The sequence below is a fragment of the Crocuta crocuta genome, unplaced genomic scaffold (assembly GCF_008692635.1).
Source record: "Crocuta crocuta isolate KB4526 unplaced genomic scaffold, BGI_CrCroc_1.0 scaffold258, whole genome shotgun sequence".
Lineage (NCBI taxonomy): Eukaryota > Metazoa > Chordata > Mammalia > Carnivora > Hyaenidae > Crocuta > Crocuta crocuta.
Window position 1 is genome coordinate 6,576,655 of NW_027532842.1, and position 11,753 is coordinate 6,588,407.

An 11,753-nucleotide genomic window follows, 5' to 3' on the forward strand; every position below is an offset into this window, starting at 1 on the left:
GTGGCCCCCACCCGAGCCGAGCTTCTGCCGGGGCGCCCCGTCCTCGAGAAGCCAACCCAAGCGCACCCCGCCCGGGGCCCTCCCCCCACGCTGACTCCCTCAGCTCCGCGACACCACCTGACACAGGAAGCCGGCGTTCCCTTCCTCCTTCTGGAACGTTCGCCCCGTGACAGGACACACGTCTGGGTTTTCTCTGCTGTCCCAAGGGCTTAGTGAACCGTAGCTGTTAGCTTTAAATGAATGACTAGAAGTACCTGCTTGGTCTCGGTGGCCGCGGTTCCGTCTGCCCTAGTCACGCACGGGGAGTCACAGCCACGCGTCAGGAAGGAGCGGGGGCGCCGGAAAACGGTGCCGCAAGGCGGCGCTCTCCGGTTTCCCGCCCAGACAACGTGGCGTTGGGCGAGCAAGACTGACCTTGAACACGGCGTCCACGCAACGTCCTCTTCTCACGTTCGCGCTGCCCCGGGGAAGTAAAGCGCGGGAAAAATTATATCTGCATTTAGTGCAGCTGTAAGGCTGCCGTTTCACAGGCCAGGACGTGGGTGACCGAAGGCAGGGGTTCCCAGAATATCCTTGCCCCCTCAGTTTGCAACTCCAGTGGAGCAGCTGGCTATTCACAGGAAAATTAATGGAGTGATTTAAACGGTATGCGTTGTGCCTCCATAAAAAATGCTTAACTGAACTAAATTAAAGCTTAGAACCAGCGTGGAATCATGGGAAAACCAGAAAAACGGTCTGATTCTGTTTCAAACATTCTATAATTTTGTCGTCTACACTTAGAAACTTGAGCATTTGTTACTGTTTTAAATATCTATAATATTTTGACTCAACAGTCAAAATTTGTCTGTAAGAAAACAGAAATTAAATGATCAGTGAGGTAATACACCGGAGTCCTGCTCCAGCCACTTCAGGGGTCCCTGAAGGATGGACGGTGTCGCCGAGACAGTAAGAGAACCCCGAGATTCTGTCCGGTCACCAGGCAGGCATCTCTGCACTGACTGAGACTTAGCTTTATGTATGGTTAAGGGTATGGGAAACAGCAAAGAAGTGGCATTTGCCTTAGACAATGATTTTTGATGACAAATTTCTTTGATATGTAAAAATTTCCTAGAACATAGGTTTGTGATTGATGTAGGTGATTTAGATGCTTATCATATGGTGAAGGAAGGTATCTTCAGCATTCGAATATAAACAAGACAGTATTTTTAGTATAGCAAAGGCAAAAGTTAGTTCTTTGTGAGCAGGAGTCAATAGCCTGTTTGCTTAGGGGAAATATAAGAAAAACAGGATTTTCAGGAAATGCAATGTTTGCTCCTGTAATCACAAAAGAAGAAATTCCTACAAGAAGTTCCTTCACACGGTGCAATCAGCATATTAGGGCCAGAATAAGGGGACAAGTCAATCCCGATACCAATCAACAAGGTGTCTTGGGGGGTCGGTGCTCAAGCAGAAACAATTGAGTGGGGTTGGATATTGGTCATTATCTGACAGCAGGAGGTCTTGCAAACCTGCCTTAACCTCACAAGGAGTTTTCTCAACTAGTGAGTTCAGAATGGCTCCCAACAGTAATAGAGAAGAAGCTGATCTTAAATCTCAAGGTAATGCTGCTATCTTCGTCCTGTCCTGTATCTCATATTTGTTGAGCATTTACAACATATCCAGGTGCCATAAGGGTTTCCAGTGCACTTAATTAAGAGTATTAATTAATTATAACTTGATTAATTATTTATGAGAGGATTAAGGGTATTCTTATTAACTCAGTGGAGTTAATAATACTGCAGCAACCCTGAAAATTATGTGGTAATATTATCTCCATTTCACCTTGAGGACACAGAGTCAGAAACCAGTGTGATGAGGAGAGGAGCTGGAATTATATCGTAAGTCACTTCAGTGCAGAATCTCTACTAACCTGGAGTTTCTCTCTTACAATCAGTGGGCTGGCTAGCTGAGGAGATCCGGATTCCATCATGCTTAACAGGGTTCTGAAAAAATGCATAGGAACCCAATTATTCAGGTTGTGAACACTTTCCCGGGTTCTAGAGCTAACGGCGAGTGGGAAGAATTCCAGAGATGGTAAGAAAACTGAAGAGGACACACAAATCTGTCAGGGTGCTTTTGAAAGAATGACCAGGAATTGATTTCTGTCTTTGAGTGATAATTTGATATCAAGGGAGCAAACCGTGTTTACAAAAACCTGATAAAGCCACGTCTTTATTTTTTCCATAAACTCTGTATCAAACAAATTATTTTTCTTGTATATATTCTATAAACATTCTGTAACTAATATTCAACATTGACCGTTTCAAAGAGTTTTCATTAGTCGTCATGCATGTTATGAATTTATCAGATTAACACTCGTTAAGTAGAGCATCGCGCGGCCCTTGGTGAATGGTGCGGTGTGGTTCAACACACACCACAGGAGAAATTAAGTTAGCAAGGTTTAGTGCTCACAGGGGCTGGTGGAGCCACACGGGAAGGTCAAGGCTGTTCAAACAGAGAGAGAGGCAGGACCCGGGTCACTCGTCTTTTTTAGGGTCTGCAGGTGGAATGCTTTGGGGTTCACAGGCTAAGACTGGGTTGGGCAGTTGAAACCAAAAGAGGAGGGCTCACGGTAAGCTCCACAGAGGTCTTATCTAAGGGGCGCACGAGACAATGGCCTGAGAGGTGGGAATACTATTTATCCCGAGGGCTACTGGAGAAGTCTATTGGGAACATACATGTGCCTGTGACCCTGTGGGCTGCTTGGAAGACATGTGCTCATGTTTAAGGTCCTCGCAAGCCACTTGTCCAAACAAAATAGATACCCAGGCAGCAGTAGCTTAGCTGAACTCCCAACGTCACAGAATGAGCAAATCTTGAAACGGAGTTATAGGAAAAATGTAAGCACACCACGAATATAATTTTTGTTTCAAGAAAATAGTCTTTAATGAGAATCTAGCCATTATGTAACTTATTTACTAATTTATTTACTACATTTTGGCTAGATTCTGATTAAATAAATTAATAAATTCAAATAAATTCAAAAAATAAATTTAGTTATAAAATAAATGAATAATTGTTAACTTAAAAATTAACCTATTAACTTAATTAACTTATAACTAATTACAACTTGTGTTAATTATTAATTTATCAATAAGTAAGTTATTTTTTTGTTGGTTTGTTTTGTAGACTATAATTAAATTGAGAGAGGACTTCCAGGTGTCATATACAATACATAAGAAAGCTTAAAGGACATTTTGATTTTTAATTTTCTAATTTTCAAATAGTAAGAGTCATAGCTCTTAAAAATCTTACACTTAAAAAAGATAAACTTGCCTCATTTCTTGCTATTATTCATACTTTTGGCTACTTTTTGACATTTTGTAGCTTCTCCAAGGGAAGTATTTTGTATTTTTTTTGTATATTTCATTTTTTCTATTTTACATTACCGATTTACCAATTGTTGTTCATTTGTCAGTTGTAATTGTGTTTAGTAATGTAGTAGGCTCCCCATCTCAGTAGTGAATAGTTTTCCTGAACCTAGTACCGAGGTTAAAGAATAGTGATCAAGGTGTGTTTGTCAAAAAAATAAACAAAAAATTATAGGCAATATCCTTACTGTTAACTGTTACCTACTTACTATTATTACCTATTACTATGTATTATTATCTATTATTATCTTACTATTATTGTCTCTTTGTTTGTAGTATCTAATAAACCCATTAACCACTCTTATACAGTTCTTAGCAGTAGCAGAAGAGAGGATGATACAGAATGCTATTAATTTGTGTAGCTGCTTCGGCTGAAGTGCAGAAAGAAACACCACAATGTACCATCTACTGCAGATATAAAGGTGTAAGTCTTTGTTCTCTTGTGTTTTTCTTCATAAATGTCGGCCTCCGCATAATGCTGACTATCCATAGCATTTTCAAAGGGCATTCACATTTATTCTCATTCTTTTTTAAAAGTCTTTACTGATCGATTGATTGACTGATTTATCCATTCATTCATGTGTGGATATTTTTGAGTCTAGTGGACACACAATGTTGCCTCAGTTTTAGGTGTACAACATATCATAGTGCTTCCACAAGCACCACAAATGCAGTTACCGTCTGCCACCGTACAACACTATTAAAATACCATTGACTGTGTTCTCTGGGCTGTACCTTTCGGCCCCGTGACTTATTCCTTCTGTGACTGGAAGCCTGCACCTCTTGCTCCCCTTGGCCCATTTTGCCCAGCCCCCCACCCCATACCCTCTGGCAGCCATGGGTCTGTTGTTTGTTATTTATGGGTCTGATTCGTTCTTTACAAGAAGACAGGAAGGTGAATTGTTTGCACAGGTTAAGTGGCTGGCTCAAGGTTGGACAATGGATTTATGATGAGAGGGGATATGAACTGAAGCCTCTTAACCTCATGCTTTCCAACACACTGGAAGATCTCGAAATAATTCTTTTGTGGTCTTAAATGTCACCGATGGGATACAGTTGTATGACACTAGTTGTTTTTTCTTTTTTAGTTTTTATTTAAATTCTAGTTAGTTAACATACAGTGTAATATTCGTTTCAGGTATTCAATTTAGGGATTCAGCATTTCCATACAACACTCCGTGACACTGAACTTACTATTTATTTATTTTATAATTTTTAATGTTTATTTTTGAGAGAGAGAGAGAGAGAGAGAGAGAGAGAGAGAGGAAGCAACAGAGAGAGAGTCACACACAGAATCCGAAACAGGATCCAGGCTCTGAGCTGTCAGCACAGAGCCCGATGTGGGGCTCGAAACTACAAACCGCGAGTTCATGACCTGAGCTGAAGTCAGACGCTTAACCCACTGAGCCACCCACAAGCCCCAGTGACCCTGAACTTTAATGTGCAGTCTGGGGCTTGTTTGAGGACCTCTCTGCCTGATACATGTTAAAGGCCTCCCAATAATTAACACCAGGAAGAAAGTTTTGATGTCCATGGTATTACTTATTTACTCTCTGTGAAGTAATTGGTACCTCATAGAGATGTAGTGTGTGTTGAATTGTATTTTTTTCCTAAAACCAATATGAGCATTTTGATTCATTCAAACTGTCTTTCTAATTTTTAAAACAAAATATAATTTTATTTTTCTATTATTTTATTTCTTACAGAAAGCAACAACATTCAGAATGGTTGATTAGCAAAACGTTTAGTGGAATATTGTAGAATATTTGCATAGGGTAACATAAGCCAGGTTTTCCTCTCCAAAAGTGAAATAAATATATAAATGTATTTATCACTTTGGGTGAACTCAGCATGTCCTTCCTTGAGCTTCATGCTATAACAAAACAAATCTGGTTGCTAGTTGATGAAAAAGAGAAATAGAGCAGAAAAACTAACTTCTCTTTCTTCCCTTCCTCTTCCTTCCTCTTCCTTCCATTAATCAATCTATCATCTATCTAGTAACTATCATCTTTCTATCTATCTATCTATCTATCTATCTATCTATCTATCTATCTATCTATCATCTATCCATTTCTCTAGCTTATCCTTCTTTTGGTATTTGTACTTCTGTTTGTCTTACTGTCTCTCTTTTTGAAATTCATTTAAAAAACTGTTGGTAATATTTCCCATTCTGACAAACTTCTGGTGTTTCACATGAAAGAAATGGTTTTAGGAAGTCCTACATCAAAAGAGAATATTCTGGGAACCCTTAGGATAGCTTGAGTACACTGCTTCAGAGGATGCTGGTTAAACAATTTTAAACAGTGCATTCTGAAACTACAAGAGGAAGATGGAATGTATGGAATTTTCCACACTTACCTGACCATGAAACTATTTACATTTCTTCTAACACTATTCAAAGGAGCACCAATGGGGAAAATGCATGTCTATGAAATCAAGCTTAGTAATTACATGATGTAAGTGCTTTGAATTCTGACAATTTTTTATACTGGAATTTTCATTAATGATTGTGGCTTTATCAGTTTCTTCTGGTATTTCTAACAAGCCTGGTTTTGCATTAATTTGAAATCATGCATTCTATCTGCTGCAGGAATTAAGACTATGTTGACTTCATCAAATATTGTACCGGTTATATATTGAAAATGTACTACTTCACTCGATTATTTGTGTCTTAAATTATATATTTTTAAACAATTGATTTTGAAATAATTGTGGATTCACAGGAAGTTATAAAAAAAAAAGTACAAGGATGTCTACACCCAGTTTCCCAGTGCTAACATCTTGCACACCTACCGTATAATAATAAGATGAAGATATTGGCATTAGTACAATGCACAGAGCTTATCCAGATTTTACTGTTCTAAGTACACTCATTTGTGTGCGTGTGTGTGTGTGTGTGTGTGTGCAAGTCTACGCAATGTTATCCTTTATGTGGATTCACCACAATCAAGATAAAGAGCTGTTCTACCTTCACAAAGCTCTCTCTGCTACCCCTCATAGCCAGGTCCACCCCCCCACCCCCGCCCATTTTCTTCCTAATCATTGGCAACCACTGTTGTCCATTTCTATAATTTAATATTTTGAGAATTTTACATAAATGGAATCATACAGCATGGAACCTTCTGAGATTGGCTTTTTTCACTCAGCATAATCCCCCTGAAATGTATCCACATCGTGTGTATCAACAGCTCATTAATTTTTATTCATGAGTAGTATTCTATTGTATAGATGGACCATGGCTTATTTGATCGTTTTTTGAAGGACATTTGGATTATTTCTAGTTAGATCTTTTGTTTTTACATTTTTAAATGTTTATTTATTTTTGAGAGAGAGAGAGTGCACACACGAGCAGGGGAGGGGCAGAGAGAGGGGGGGACAGAGGATCTGAAGCAGACTCTGTGCCGACATCAGAAAGCCTAATCTGGGGCTCAAACCCATGAACTGGAGATCATGACCTGAGCCAAAATCACATGCTCAACCGACTGAGCCACCCAGGTGCCCCTCTAGTTTGGTCTTTTAAGAATAAAGTTTATATAGGGGCACCTAGTTGGTTCAGTCCATTGAGTGGTCGACTTGGGCTCAGGTGATGATCTAGTGGTTTGAGCCCAGAGTTGGCTTTGAGCTGACAGCTCAGAGCCTGGAACCTGCTTCAGATTCTGTCTTCCTCGCTCTCTGCCCCTCCCCAACTCGTGCTCTGTCTCTCTCTTTCTCTCTCTCTCTCAAAAATAAATGTTAAAAAAAATTTTAAAAAAGAATAAAGCTTATATAAACACTCACATACAGGTTTCTGTGTGAACATAACTCTTCATTTAACTGTGATAAATGCCCAGAGTGTAACTGTTGGCTCATGTGATAGTTTATTGGTATAAGAAGTTTCCAAACTATTGTCCAGAGTGGCTGTAGCATGTTGTATTGCCACCAGCAACCAGTGTGTGATGCAGCTTCTCTGCCTCCTCAGCAACATTAGATGTTATCACTATTTTTTATTTTCATCATTCTGATTGGTGTGTCATGATATCTTATTTTGGTTTTCCATTTCCCTAATGGCTAATGATGTTGAGAACCTTTTCCTGTACATGATTGCCATCTTTTTTGTCAAGCTATTTGTTTTGTTCAGTTTCTAATTGGATTCTTTTTTTTATTTATTTTTTTTTTAGTGTTGAGTGTTAAGAGTATGATATATACTTCAAACTTTAGATACAAGTTTTGTTAGATGTGTAATTTGTAAATATTATTTCTACCAGTTTTGTGACTCCTCTTTTTTATCCTCCTTTGTCTTCCTTTGTCTTCCTTTGTCTTCATTCTGTGTCTCCTCTTTAGTACAGAATTTTGGTAGTAAGTAGTAAGTAGTAGATCTGGGTTGTATTCATTCGATGGAAGACCCTGGACGTTAATAAATTTAATTAAAATTACCACTGAATTCTCACCCACCCTGATGCTTCAGATCAAGATAAACAGAAACTTTGCCAGAGGAACATCTAAACTTGCTAAATTTGCAGCAGTTGTCAGCTGTCTTCATAAAGTCTTTCTTGGCAGAATGATGGGTTCAACTTCAATGTCATTAACCTCACAGTAGTTGCCTCTCCGCTTGTGCAAATATAACCTGTGAGAAAGCTTCTCCCTAGAATATTAGGGTGAGAACATCAGAATAAAGAAGATGTGAGGCCAGGGGATGCAGGGATGAAAAATTAATCTAGGCTCTGCCACGCCTCCACATATGAGTGAATAATGGCTGAGATAAAGCTGCAAGTGGGGCACCTGCGTAGCTCAGTCAGTTAGGCACCCCACTCTTGATTTCAGCTCAGGACATGATCCCAGGGTCAGGAGATTGAGCCCTGTGTTGGGCTCTGTGCTTAGCGTGGAGTCTGCTTGGGAGTCTCTCTCTCCCTCTGCCCCTCCTCCACTTGTGCTCTTTTTCTGTCTCTCTCTCAAAAAAAAAAAAAAGCTACGACTGACTTGTGGTGTTGTTGACAGTGATCTCTGATCCAAAAGTCTATGAAACACCAGCAGCTTTTCCTTGTGATGGCATTTTAACACTAAATGAGGGATACTTGGGGCACCTGGGTGGCTCAGTCGGTTGAGCGTCCAACTTCGGCTCAGATCATGATCTCGCGGTTCGTGGGTTCGAGCCCCGTGTTGGGCTCTGTGCTGACAGCTCAGAGCCTGGAGCCTGCTTTAGATTCTGTGTCTCCCTCTCTCTCTGACCCTCCCCTGCTCATGCTGTCTCTCTCTCTCTCTTTCTCTCTCTCTCAGAAATAAAACATTTTTAAAAGTTTAAATGAGGGATACTTCATAGAGCTAGCAGGGAGAATATGAACTATGGGGTTAAATAATTGCCCTCTAAAAGAATAAGGAAAAATGTAAGATATTTTTCAAGAGAAGAGAAAGAATCATGGTGGAAAAAAATAGATTTGGTGTCCATTATGAGTGAGTTTGAATCCTAGCTCTATTTTCTTCTACTTGGAGTCTTTACCTCCTTGAGGAAGTCTTTACCTTCTTCATTATGCTAGTGAGCAGGCTTGCACAACTGAGGACGAGGTTTCAATGCCCTGTTTCATTCAAAACATCATTCTGAAAAGGATCAGGGAGAAGTTCCCTGAATTTTCTTTCCAGTTTCTATAATCCCTTCACAACACACAAAACATAAAAAGAAATACACAAAAATGTCCAGTTAGAGAAATCCGTGATTCCACACAATAAATACTCCATCATGCACACAGAGTCTCATATGATATCCAGCATGCTGTAGTGTTTATGTAGGAGCGATACTCCAGGAAGGAAAACCCCAGATGGGGGGGACCAGAATGTCTGTGAGAGGCACAAAGACAGCAAGGAGCAGAGCATGTTGGGGACACAGTGCATCTGTCAGTAGTAAAGTCTAGAAATTTATCTAGATTTGGTATCCCAGCCTGGAGTCTTTTTAATGTCCAGGAGTATATGTTTCTTTTGTTTGCTAGTGACAAAACTTAGATTGACATGGCTTACATGGAAAGGGGATTAGTTGGTTCACACAGCTGGGAAGTCCAAGATGGATTTCATGTATGGATGGTTCTATAGAATCAAATCATGCTATTAGATTCTGTCTTCCTCTTTTGAGTAGGTGAGGGTCTATTTATGGGCTAGCAGTTCTCTTTTCATTTAATGTACAAGTTTATCCTTATACTAATTCCACACTCTCTTTTTTAAAGCCCTTTTATTTAAATTAAAAAATTTTTAATTTCAGTATAGTTAAAATACAGTGTAATATTAGTTTCAAGTGTACAATATAGTGATTCAACAGTTCCATCCATCACCTAGTGCTCTTCACGACAGATGTCCTCCTTAATCCCCATCATCTATTTCACCCATTCGCCCACCCACCTTCCCTCTAGAAACCATCCTCTTTAACTACAGTTAAGAGTCTGGTTTTTGGTTTGTCTTCCCTACTTTTTGTTTGCTTGTTTTGTTTCTTAAATTAGACCTATGAATGAAACCATATGGTATTCGTCTTTCTCTGACTGATTTATTTTGTTCAGATAAATATCATACACTCTAGCTCCATCCATGTCATTGCAAATGGCAATGTATCATTATTTTTTATGGCCGAGTAATATTCCATTGTATATGCATGCTACGTCGCTCTTGTTATTACAGTTTTGTAGTAAATTTGGAAATCAGGTAGCATAAATTCTTCAATATTGTTATTTTTTATGTTTATTTATTTTTGAGAGAGAGAGAGAAGATGAGTGGAGGAGGGACACAGAGAGAAGGGATAGAGGATTTGAAGTGGGTTCTGTGTTGACAACAGAGAGTCTGATGCAGGCTCGAACTCACGAGCCATGAGATCATGACCTGAGCTGAAGGTCAGGACGCTTAACTGGCTGAGCCACCCAGGCGCCCCAATATTGTTATTTTGAAAAATAGTGTTTTGGATATTTTTGGTCTTCTGCATTGCCATATACATGTTAGGGCCAGCTTCTCAATCTCTACAAAGAATCTGCTAGGATTTTCATAGCTATTACACTGACCCTGTAGGTCAATTCGAGAAGGACTCCCCTCTTAACAAACTCGAGATTTTCAATAAATGAACACATTCTATTTCTCAATTTATTCAGATATGTTGAAGTGCTCTCGGAGAAATACCTGCAGGAAGCCGATGAAAGCTATTTGAACGTATCCATGAAGAATACAAGTTTGTGGGCCTGGCCTGTTTGTTCCATATTTGGGATGAGTGAAGGAAAAAGTGAACACAGACTCTGAAGAAGGTGTCAGTAATGTTTCAGGAAAGGGTAACAGCAGATGGAACGGAGTCATAGAGAAGTGAACACAAGCTGCAAAGAAGTGTTAGGGTTTAGGGGTAGATTAAAATATCATTTTCTTGAACTAGTTAGTGGTTTTCAGAGAGGGATTTTGTTAAGTAGAGGTTTTCCTTCCGTCCATCCCTTCTGAAATTCCGTTTACTTGTTCTGCAACCCCCCCACCCTCCCCTCCCCGCCAAAAGAGTCTTTGAGGTCTTTGGCACATCTCAAAACTGTAGAAACAACTCTTGACCTCCTAACATCTTAACAAGTAAGCTAAAGAGGCTGAATAGTAAATTCTTTTTTGCAACATCCAAGTATACAGGAGAATGTGAACACCAATGGTGTTTGATCTCAAATACAATGTATTGTACAAGAACATGAGCTTGAAGCGATCTTAGACAATCCGCTCTGTGCTGGCAGGGGGTTTCAGAAACGTCACCGGGAATGGTGAATAAACCCAGGTCAGTTTAATTGTCCTCACAGTCCCAAACTAGATGCGGCTAGAAAATGTGGGAAGCTTTACGCACGTTTCTGAATTTAGAACACTTTCCTTCATAAACATCCAGTTAGTTTGGGGAAGTAGATATTGTTCTGTGATTTGTTTTTCCTCTTACCCTGGACACCTATAAAATGTCCTTCAAATACACATTTCTGAAGTGGAGTGAAAGACACATGAGAATTTAGTGTACCATTCATTTCAGTCAGCCTCTCTTTTAAGGTACATGCGATATGCAACATGTGAGCCTGGATGGGTTGCTGAGTTTGAGCCAGAAAATCAAAGAAGCAAACCTGGAGATGGTCAAGTGGAAAAAAAAAGCAAGTGCAAACTTTTTTGTATACTATACTCTCATTGTATACAGGATATAAGCATGTACATATATATATATATATATATATATGGGGGCTCCTGCGAGGCTCCGTCGGTTAAGCGTCTGACTCTATTTTGGTTCAGCTCATGGTCCCACGGTGTGGGATCGAGCCCCACATCAGGCTCTTCTCTGAGCGTGGAGCCTGCTTGGGACTCTCCGTCTTCCTCTGCCACTTTCCTCTGCTCCCTTCTGCC